The sequence below is a fragment of the Xenopus laevis genome, chromosome 3S, assembly GCF_017654675.1.
Source record: "Xenopus laevis strain J_2021 chromosome 3S, Xenopus_laevis_v10.1, whole genome shotgun sequence".
Classification (NCBI taxonomy): Eukaryota; Metazoa; Chordata; class Amphibia; order Anura; family Pipidae; genus Xenopus; species Xenopus laevis.
The window spans coordinates 10,307,391-10,319,695 of NC_054376.1; the positions used below are offsets into that span (position 1 = coordinate 10,307,391).

Below are 12,305 nucleotides of genomic sequence, written 5' to 3' on the forward strand. Positions count from 1 at the left end.
GTCAAGCGCAAAAACGGTCGCCGGCGTCTAAGAATAGTCGCTGGCATCCAAGAATAGTCTCCAAGAATAGTCGCCGGCGTCCAAAAACGAGATGCCGGCACCTCCAATGGGAGCAGAAACCCTCAATTTTTTGATTGAAACTTACCAGAAGCTGCTACATTTCTCACCCTAGGCTTATACTCGGCTTATATTCGAGTCAATAAGCTTTCCCAGTTTTTGGAGGTAAAATTAGGTACCTGGGCTTATACTCGGGACAGCTTATACTAGAGTATATACGGTATTCATCCCCGCTATTAATATACAAACATCATTCCATATTTACTATTTCTCGTTCCCAATGTTGTCTCAATAACTCCATATCACTCCATATCCTCTTATTCATCCTCATCACTACAACATAATCGCAAACCATTGTTAAAGGAAACTACATATTATGATGTTGTTACATTTTTACAAACTATTCATAAAGTCCCATCGGGGCCATGGTGTTTAGTCTATCAATCCACATAATTTCTTTCCGAATTAATATTCAATCGTAATTACCCACTCTAGGAGGTACATTTACCACCTGTAGAACCAACCACCTTAATTGATTATTGTTATGGCCCTGTACCCGAAAGTGCCTACTCACTGGGGTAATAGTTTAGTTTTAGACTGGCCCCTATTTCTGATTTTCTCAGATTCACTTTCATCTGGTATGGTACCTGTGGATTGGAGAAAATCTGATGTCATTCTAATATTTAAAAATGGATTATGATCTCAGCCTGGCAATTATAGGCCAGTAAGTTTGACATCCGTGGTCCACAAATTATTTGAAGGCTTGTTAAGGGATCACATTCAAAATGTTGTCCTTGTGAATGGCATTATGAGCAGCAAGGCTTTATGAAGGATAGGTCATGTCAGACAAATTTGATTGCTTTTTATGATGAGGTGAGTAAGATGCTAAATGGTGGGGGAGCAGTAAATGTGATCTATATGGATTTTTCCAAAGCAATTTGATACCGTGCCCCACAAACGACAACTTTCTAAACTAAGGTCTGGTAATGAAGTCATTTGCACATGGATAGTAAACTGGCTACAAGATCAGGTACGGAGGGTGGTTGTTACTGGTACATTCTTTACTTGGAGGGTTATGGAAGATACAGTAACTAGGTTTGCCACCTTTTTAGAAAACTTTTACATGCAGGGAAGATTCTGGCCCCTTTGCAGCCCTGAGGTGGCTCGCCTTTTTTGGCGCCAGAGGGGGTCTGCAGTGCTAGGGCAGAGCGCAATTTCACGCACTGCACTAGAAGAGTTGCATTCTTAAAGCTGTTCTTAAAGTTATTTTTGCCACCCATGGTAACCAGTGGAGCACTGCCACCTGAGGTGGGTTTTCGCAAATGGCCTCATTGGAGCAGTGCCTCTGTTAATATGGTCACAGAACCCCTCAGTGACTACATGAATACATGAGTGATACTCAGAGTTCCCTGTATAACTCAGCCTGCAGCCTTGTGCCTTTATATGGTCACAGAACCCCTCAGTGACTTCTAATATTCTTATCATTTACAGTAGGGGGGTACATTATCCCTTATAATACATGAGTGATACTCAGAGTTCCCTGTATAACTCAGCCTGCAGCCTTGTGCCTTTATATGGTCACAGAACAACCCCTCAGTGACTTCTAATATCCTTATCATTTACAGTAGGGGGTACATTATCCCTTATAATACACAAGTGATACTCAGAGTTCCCTGTATAACTCAGCCTGCAGCCTTGTGCCTTTATATGGTCACAGAACCCCTCAGTGACTTCTAATATTCTTATCATTTACAGTAGGGGGGTACATTATCCCTTATAATACATGAGTGATACTCAGAGTTCCCTGTATAACTCAGCCTGCAGCCTTGTGCCTTTATATGGTCACAGAACAACCCCTCAGTGACTTCTAATATCCTTATCATTTACAGTAGGGGGTACATTATCCCTTATAATACACAAGTGATACTCAGAGTTCCCTGTATAACTCAGCCTGCAGCCTTGTGTCTTTATATGGCCACAGAACAACCCCTCAGTGACTTCTAATATCCTTATCATTTATAGTAGGGGGGTACATTATCCCTTATAATACATGAGTGATACTCAGAGTTCCCTGTATAACTCAGCCTGCAGCCTTGTGCCTTTATATGGTCACAGAACCCCTCAGTGACTTCTAATATTCTTATCATTTACAGTAGGGGGGTAGAAAGGACCAATCAAATGAAGGGCTGTGGTTTATCCATCAGAACCCCCAGTCTCTACTGTAGGATGATTCTGGCCCAAAATACAACCTGCTCTTTCCCTTAGTACTATTCTGTGACTGCTTCATATAGTAAAGTAGGTAGTTACTGCTTTTTCCACACAGAGAATATTGTCTTGTATTAGTCACATATATACAAAGACCCATATGTAGTGATGATATCTGTATCGGGTATATCTATCGCTGTTATCTATATTGCAGCAAGTCAATACTATTATACTTTTTATTCAGTACCATGGAGAGCAGACCCAATACATTTAGCCTCTACGAAGACTCTTAACAAGCCTGTGTTATGTATTGCAAGCCTCATAGGAATATAACATAGAAAAGATGGGGAGGAGCAAATAATTCAGTTGTCCTGACCCCCCCCCACTTGGAAGATAAAAACATAAAATAATAAATTGCATGCTGTATTTTTAGGGATCACCTACATAAAATAATATCATCTATGTATTATAAGGAATAATGTACCACCTACTGTAAATTATGAGGATATTAGAAGTCACTGAGGGGTTGTTCTGTGACCATATAAAGGCACAAGGCTGCAGGCTGAGTTATACAGGGAACTCTGAGTATCACCATGTATTATAAGGGATAATGTACCCCTACTGTAAATGATAAGGATATTAGAAGTCACTGAGGGGTTGTTCTGTGACCATACAAAGGCACAAGGCTGCAGGCTGAGTTATACAGTGAACTCTGAGTATCACTCATGTATTATAAGGGATAATGTACCCCTACTGTAAATTATAAGGATATTAGAAGTCACTGAGGGGTTCTGTGACCATATAAAGACACAAGGCTGCAGGCTGAGTTATACAGGGAACTCTGAGTATCTCTCATGTATTATAAGGGATAATGTACCCCCTACTGTAAATGATAAGGATATTAGAAGTAACTGAGGGGTTCTGTGACCATATAAAGGCACAAGACTGCAGGCTGAGTTATACAGGGAACTCTGAGTATCATTCATGTATTATAAGGGATAATGTACCCCCTATTGTAAATGATAAGGATATTAGAAGTCACTGAGGGGTTCTGTGACCATATAAAGGCACAAGGCTGCAGGCTGAGTTATACAGGGAACTCTAAGTATCACTCATGTATTATAAGGGATAATGTACCCCCTACTGTAAATGATAAGGATATTAGAAGTCACTGAGGGGTTCTGTGACCATATAAAGGCACAAGGCTGCAGGCTGAGTTATACAGGGAACTCTGAGTATCACTCATGTATTATAAGGGATAATGTACCCCCTACTGTAAATGATAAGGATATTAGAAGTCACTGAGGGGTTGTTCTGTGACCATATAAAGGCACAAGGCTGCAGGCTGAGTTATACAGGGAACTCTGAGTATCACTCATGTATTATAAGGGATAATGTACCCCCTACTGTAAATGATAAGGATATTAGAGGTCACTGAGGGGTTGTTCTGTGACCATATAAAGGTACAAGGCTGCAGGCTGAGTTATACAGGGAACTCCGAGTATCACTCATGTATTATAAGAGATAATGTACCCCCTACTGTAAATGATAAGGATATTAGAAGTCACTGAGGGGTTCTATGACCATATAAAGGCACAAGGCTGCCGGCTGAGTTATATTTATGGATTACAAGGAATTATGAGGATAATATAAGTGACTGGACAAATGAGAAGCAATCTGGGGAGAGAAGTGGTGTTTTGATTGCTAGTAAAAAGCAGCAGCAAGAAAGCTGTGTGTGCCAGAGCCCCAAATGTACTTAAAAATGAAGCAATTGAGGCTACTTGTGTGTATGAGTTGGTTTGCATACAAGTCAATGTTTTATTCTCATTTATGTGAGAGAGGAATTTTGTTAATTTGAGGGGCTAGGTGTTTGTGAATGTTTGAGTTAGGGATGCACCAAATCCACTATTTTGGATTCGGCCGAACCTCCGAATCTTACAGGACAGATTACGCTGAACCGAATCCTAATTTGCATATGCAAATTTGGTCTGGGAAGGGGAAAACATTTTTTACTTCCTTGTTTTGTGACAAAAAGTCATGCAATTTCCCTCCCCACCATATGCATATGCAAATTAGGATTCGGATTTGATTCGGCAAAATCCAAATCCTGCTGAAAAAGGCCGAATCCCGAACCGAATCCTGGATTCGGTGCATCCCTAGTTTGAGTGTGTGTGGAGTGTAATAGGGTACTCTGTCTTATGACTAGACTTGTGTGGGCTTTTGGTTGTGTGAGATGTTAGTGTACGTGTGTAAAGGTTTACTAATGTGTTTGTGTTAGTACATATGCAGGTGTGTGATTAAGGGTTGTGTGTGTATATTTGTTAAATTGTGGGCTTATTTATGTGGGAGATGCATGTACTGTGTGATGTGAGGGGGTGAGTGTGTGTAGCACATTGTGTGTGTTTGAAAAGAGAAAGAGGGAGGGGGTTGCACACCAGCATCAGCCCTGAGCTCACTCCATCTGCTCACTGCAGCCATGTTGAGCTCATTGTGAGGGGGTGGGAGGGGAGGAGAAAAACCGATGAAGGGAGAGATAGAGATGGTGGGAGACATCAGCCATTAACAATACACAAGAGCATCCAGGGGAAGAAGCTAAATGAATTAACTCAGCGACCGGCCATCACATCTGCAAGCAGCATCCGGCCCAGAGGAGCAACCTGTTTCTGGTACGTTACTGTGGTTTCTTGCTATTTCCTCAGTCAGTGTGTGACAGTGCAGCTGCCTGATAGATAATATGGTGACACCCTTATGGGCCACTTACTGTAGCATCTATGTGTAATTCCCATCAATCTCTGCATATTTTCCAGCCAAACCCCTGTGCCTGGCTGGTGAGTCACCCCTTGCCTTATCTACATCCACCCGTTCTCTCTCTATGTGTTTCAGGGGACCAGCCTCTCAGCAGCTGCACATACAATGGGTTACAACTGTATTTCTGAGCATTAGAGCCTGTATCAATATATCCTTGCACAGATCAACCATCTCTTGGGGCTTTATATGTGTAATTGCTAGCTAACAATACCTCTTACCTTGCACCCCCTTTAGGGCAATAATAATAAACCCCCATCCCCCACTAATGATTTGCACTGTGTTTCCCAGGCTTGTGCTTTATTTATGGCTATACAAATAGGTTGCCATGTATTAGAGTAAGTGGCAGGTGCTCAGACAGGAAGGGCCGGGCTAAGCAGAGCACTGTATCTTGCAGACAGCTCACATCCGCAGCATCGGATCCTGCTTCATAGCCACAAGCTCTGCAAGGCGGCCTCCCTTCCCAGCTGACAGGGCTGATCCAGGGGCCCAGGGAAGGTACAGTACCTGGGGTCTGTTGTTGCACTATTATTATATGCTTGTATGATAAGGGACAGGAGACTGCTTCAGCTTGTATCAGGGATGTGCAATCTAAAGGTTTCCCAAATGCTGCTGAACTGAAAGGTTGTAGTTCAGCAACAGCTATAAGGTGGCAGGTCCTATTTCTTCATATGCCCTTATGAACCTGGCAGTCTCTATGTACTGATAAGATCCTTGTCCACCTGATGCAGAACCTCCTTTAACTGTAACCACTGTAATACTGATGCTACCGGTTTATGGATTTTGCACTGTTGATATGACATGATATTGGAGATATGGTCCTTAAAGGAGAACGAAAGCTTAACTAACAAAGTAGGCTAGAAATGTTGTACATTGTGTTTTGAACTTCTCTACCAGCCCAAACCAATGACTGCCATTTAGCAGTAATGATCTGTGTCTCCAAAGATGCCCCAGTAGCTCCCCATCTTCTTTTCTGCTGATTCACTGCACATGCTCTGTGCTGCTGTCACTTACTGAGCTTAGGGACCCACTCACAATATACAGTACACATAGAATAGAAATGTCACAATATAAGGCTGATTAGTAATTAATACAGATAATTACTACATGACAGCACAGAAACCAGTGCAATTAGCATCAGAATTTAATAATCAGCAAACCTGTAGCATCAGCTTATATTACATGGGAAGCTCATTTTCTGCTGGATAATTAGTGACGAGCCCTAAGCTTAGCTTCTCAACAGCCAATCAGAGCCCACTGAGCATGTGAGTGTCACAGACACTTTCCAAGATGGTGACCCCCTGTGACAAGTTTGAAGTCCTGGATCATTGCTGGTGCAGTGAGATCATTATATAAAATATGGCATTTTTAGGCATATTCATTTTTAGGGTTTAGTTGTCCTTTAAAGTATGAATAAAATAATCATGGAGCCTTTGCCTATAACGATGTGACTTGCTATACATTTTGTGAATGTAACATTAAAAGATATATTGTTAGGACTGCCTCTTTTGTATTACATCAGGCTGACAACTAAGCAGATTGGTGCCCTATTTACTGTCCATGTAAGGCTGACAAATGTATATAAATATTTTAATATATAATTAGCAAGTCATTAATTATGCATTCTCAGGGTTTCGTTTTAAGGCTCTGTTAGACTGAAATGAGCATTTATTATTTGTAAGGCACATAAATGTTAAGCATTTTTAGCCTTTTGTTAAAAGCATTGCCATAGCAACAGAATAATAGGGCCCATGTGAATAGGGCCTCTTAAAAACAAGGAATGACTCCCAAGTTTCACTGCTGGAGAAAAGCTTTTTTAGATTCTTTTGGAAGAGGAATCAGCCAGGGATTTAACAAGTTTAGGTTTGTGTTAGAAATAGTCCTACAATCACGATTGGAGAGGATCAGACTGGGCCTGCGGGGCACTGGGAAAAAACCTGGAGGGCCCCTGGCTTGGCGGGGGGACCCAGAGAGGGGCCCTGCAACAGCAGCCCTGGTGGGCCCTGGGCCCCCCCAGTCTGACCCTGTCCCTGGAGACATACTAAATCCACACAATGTGCAACAGATTAGCAGTTAATGGATATCAGGGGCCCAGGAGGTATAGGGGACCCCATGAAATAAAGAGCAATTTCAACATCTGGATATGTTGTGGGCCCTAAAACTAATTTGCTGTGGGGCCCTAGTTATGCCATTGAAGGATATGCTTACTCAGTGTCCTGTGTCTGGGTTCCGATTTGGGGCTTATGCATTTTTTCAGGGAACCCAAATTAAGCTGCACAATCAGTTTTGCTTCTCATGTATTGGCTTATAACCAGCTATGTAATTAGGGTGGCTGTCTATTTGGTTTAACATTCCAGCCAAACAGAAAGGGAAGGTGGGGGACCATGAGGGGTGGAGAAATAATGTAAATGGGGTGGGTAAGGATGTAAAAGTGATTTATCAGGCAGAAATTTGGTTAAGTGGAGCATGGTTATAATGGGGAAAGAGGTTGAGCCGGGTGTAGGGTTGCCACCTGGCTGGTTTTTTACCGGCCTGGCCGGTAAAAATGGTGGCGACAACCCTAGCTGGAAGCACGTATTGGGGGTGGATGCAAAGTGGAAGTGTATGGGCACCAGTAGTCCACTTGAATTGTGGGTAGCCATGTTGGGGGACACACGTGGCTTGCACAATATACAGGTGGCACAACATAAATACTTTTTTTGGAAAATACTTTTATACCTCCCAACATTTTGGAAATAGAAAGAGAGACAAAAAGAAATGTTCTTGACCACACCCCCTAATTACCATGTTCATTTTACAAAATTTGACAGGTTATGACAGTTTGAACACATTTCTGTAGTTTGTATGTGTTATTACAGCTTTGCTAATGAAGGTGAATTGCCCTTTAAATTGCAAGTCACAGTTTCCCCAAGAGACCTGCTTATCTTAAATTGCTTCTTTGCTTATCTGAAATTGTTACAAACGTATCTATAAGTTCACCCGCCACATATTCTGGGCTCTCTGCCAAGAGTCAATTAAGTTAGAAACTTTGTATCTTTTTCAAAGAGAAAGTTGGGACATTTCAGTAACAAACCGGGGACTGCAGGTTGAGCTGGAAATATATAAGTGATAGGTGTTGTGTAACCCTTAGCATGCTGGTTGTGCCAGTCGTAAGTGGGATTGTGCTTGATAGGCTTAAATTAATGAATTTTGATATTTATCATGTACTGTGCCTTTAAGAATTTGGCTATTCGCCATCTAAAACCTCCCTAAAACTTCCCTAATTGGTGTTTTCACTTGTGGGGGACCTCTTGCAATCAATTTGGAGTTGTTTGGTGGACATTTGAAAAAAAAACTATTTTTTCAAAAGTCCAAAAATTATTTCTGGGTGAAAAAATTTGAATCGAATTCGAATCGCAGCTCGATCCTATTCACCCATTTTTAAAAAATTTTGATTAGTCATTTTTTTTAAACTCCCATTAAGATGGGAGTTTTTAGTTTTTAGACACTCCCATAAACTCAAAATTCGACCCTTGATAAATCTGCCCCTTAGGGTTATACAAAAGGGGCAGATTTATCAAGTGTCAAATTGATGTTTTAGCCTATGGGGGACCTCCTACAATCAATTTGGAGTCGTTTGGTGGTGGACTTTTGAAGAAAAAAAATTTGAATCGAATTTGGTTCGAATTTGCAGCTCGATCCTATTCATCCCTTTTTAAAAAATTAGATTTTTTTTTAATAACTTCGATTGGTCATTTTTTTTTTGAATTTCGAGTTTATTGTGAGTTGATGGGAGTTTTTAGAAACTCCCATCAACTCGAAATTCGACCCTTGATAAATCTGCCCCTATGTTTTGCTCCTTTTCAATATAAAAAATGAATAATGAGCATTTAGGTCTAAGATTAACATGAATCAGTGGGAATCCAGTGGCTCTCACTCTCCCAAAACAATTTAGCAGTTTTTTGCTTGATCTGCAAATCGTGGGTGAATAAAGGCAGAGTGTTTGATCAATGAAGCGGAAATAGCTCTGTCCCCCGTCCTTCCTGTCTAACACTGAACCTTATCAAGTGGAAACAAAGAATTAGGCAACAGAGCAGATAACGCAGGTGTTATTATTTTTTGTTCATAAAACACAAAGACTCTTAAAGGAACAGTAACATCAAAAAAATAAAAGTGTTGTAAAGAAATCAAAATATAATATAGTTTTGCTTCGTACTGGTACAACGGCTTCAGAAACACTACTATTGTTTATATAAATAAGCTGCGGTGTAGCAATGGGGGCAGCCATTCAAAGGAGAAAAGGCTCAGGTTACACTGCAGATAATCTCTGTAGAACATAATGGTGTTATCTGTTATCAACTATTTAACTTGTGCCATATAGACTTTTTTCAATTTCCGCCATTGCTAAACAGCAGCTTGTTTATATGGACTATAGTAGTGTTTCTGAAGCAAACAGATCAGTTTTACTATTGCAGGGCAACAGTTCATGATGTTTTCATTACTTAAAACACTTTAATTTTTTGGTGTTACTGATTCTTTAAGATTAAAGGGGAGGCAAAAAAAATGTATTTAAAAAAAATATATATTTCTTTTGTTTTTTTCAGCAGCTCAGTGAAACTGGCTATGAGCTCCCTAGACCATATGTCTTTTAAATATTTCGGTTGGAGCCCCACTACAAGGTTACAGAAATATAGATGCATTTATTCATTAATGTAAAGCATTGTGTAAGTTGCTGGCAACTATATTAATAAATGATGATGATTGGTATAACAGTCACCTTGCTATAGTTCCAGTGGTAACCAGGGTACAATTAAGCACTCACCCCAAATCTCTCCCCAACTGGCCTTCAGACTGGGCCCCCTTAACTCATAACAAGGTTACAGATATATAGAAACCTTGGGGTAACAGTCACCGTGCTATAGTTCCAGGGGTACCCAGGGCACAAATAAGCACTCACCCCAAATCTCCCCCCAACTGGCCTTCAGACTGGGCCCCCTTAACTCATAACAAGGTTACAGATATATAGAAACCTTGGGGTAACAGTCACCGTGCTATAGTTCCAGGGGTACCCAGGGCACAAATAAGCACTCACCCCAAATCTCCCCCCAACTGGCCTTCAGACTGGGCCCCCTTAACTCATAACAAGGTTACAGATATATAGAAACATTGGGGTAACAGTCACCCTGCTATAGTTCCAGGGGTACCCAGGGTACAAATAAGCACTCACCCCAAATCCCCCCCTAACTGGCCTTCAGAATGGGCCCCCTTAGCTCATAACAAGGTTACAGATATATAGAAACATTGGGGTAACAGTCACCCTGCTATAGTTCCAGGGGTACCCAGGGCACAAATAAGCACTCACCCCAAATCTCCCCCTAACTGATCTTCAGGCTGGGCCTCTTAGCTCATAACAAGGTTACAGATATATAGAAACATTGGGGTGTCACCCTGCTATAGTTTCAGGGGTACCCAGGGCACAAATAAGCACTCACCCCAAATCTCCCCCTAACTGGCCTTCAGGCTGTGCCTTCCAAAAATACAGGCCCCTACAATGGTCAGCCTTAGGCTGTAACTACACAGACGTTTTCGGCGCGATCTGACGCGCTGCGACAAATAGCATGCAACGTAAATAAGGTAAGAGATAGAAGTCGGATGAAGACACAGCGTTGATCCGACGCGACACGACTGTCGCATGCAGACTGTTCGGATCACGCCGAAAACGTCCGCGTAGTTGAAGCCAATAGGCGTTTTTACACACAAACATTTTTAACCGCGCAACAATTTTTCTCACTCCAAATGCATCAAAGTCAATGGGCTTTTTTTTCTCCTAATGCGTTAAAATGAATGGTGTTTTTTCTTATGGTGACTTTTTTCTCCAAATGCATTGCAGAGACACAAGCGAAGATTCGTGGAGACTTACTCTCTCGGGGGTGACAAATCGCCTCTTCTTCGGGCGACTAATGTCCCTGAACTTCCTTCCCGTCGGCTAGAATCTAAATAGCAGCAGGGATGACACTCGGATTGCTTTGTTTTCCGGAGTTGCCTCACAAGGAAACTACGAGCGACTTCGGAAAATGAAGCTCTCCGATTGCCATCCCTGCGATTTAGATTCCGATTAATCGCCCCGAAGAAGAGGCGATTGTTGCCAGGCTAATCTTCCCGAATCTTTGCGTGTGTCTCTGCCCTTAAAGTCAATAGGTGTTTTTTCTTATGGTGACTTTTTTATCCAAATGCATGAAAGTCAATGGGTGTTTTTTGTTATAGGTGTTTTTTCGCGGCAAATTTTTCCATGACAAATTTTTGCTGCAGTTTCGAAAAAAAATTTGCACATGTTGAAATTTGGAATTTCACCACAAATCCATGGCTGGCAAATATATTCGCTCATCACTAACATATATCGACATTGCTTGTCAATAACTGCCCCCAACAGCCCCCCTATATCTCCCCTATACCTACTGCCCTAATTGGTAGGTAACCAATGTATCACATTTGCTCTATAACCGACTTAAGTAAAGCTTAAAAGATAACAAAAACCTTTAAAAGAATATGGCTAGAAATGCTGTACTTTATATTTCTACTAACTGTACCAGCCCAAAGGTTCTTCAACCTTCTAACAGTGGGGGTTACTGCTACTAGGTAGCTGTGGGCTGTAATTTGTTTTTTTACAAATGGTTATATGTGGAGTTCTGTGTGAATAAATAATGTTTGTAAAAGTGAACTTCACGTTAAGGGCAGGGGCAGATTCAGGGAGATTTAGTCGCCTGGTGACTAATCGCCTCTTCTGCAGGGCAACAATCTCCCCGAACTGCCATCCGCCTGCTATAATGAGAAAACACCAGCGCAATGGCACTCGCGGCGCTTCGTTTTCCGAAGTTCCCAAACGAGGAAACTTCGGGCGACTTCGGAAATCGAAGCGCAGCGAGTGCATTGACACAGGCGATTTTTCATTTTAGCAGGCAGAAGGCAGGGGGAAGGCAGTTTGGGGAGATTGTCGCCCCACAGAAGAGGCGATAAGTCGCCAGGCGACTAAATCTCCCCGAATCTGCCTGTGTGCCCCTGTCCTATGGAACAAATTGTGACAAACCGTAACAAATATAAACCATCTGAAACAAGAGACCAGCCGGCATTGCAGTCCACTGGAGGAATTGGCTCTCAACAGCTCTCCAGCTGTTGGGGAACTGCACCTCCCATTCCAATTCAATCCCAGCGAGAGGGTGCAGAATCCCGACAGAGGATGTCCTGTAACAGCTGCAATGGCT

General features: G+C 41.9%; 1 protein-coding gene across 2 annotated transcripts in view; it reads left to right on the forward strand.

Moving 5' to 3' along the window:
• Positions 1 to 4,834: 4,834 nt before the first annotated feature.
• The window catches only part of cyfip2.S (cytoplasmic FMR1 interacting protein 2 S homeolog), a 52,617-nt gene continuing 45,146 nt past the window's right edge, over positions 4,835 to 12,305 (forward strand). The window contains 1 exon segment of one of the 2 annotated variants that reach the window (NM_001092002.1): positions 4,835 to 4,928. The gene's annotated coding sequence lies outside the window, so the exon portion shown is untranslated. 2 annotated transcript variants of the gene reach the window in all.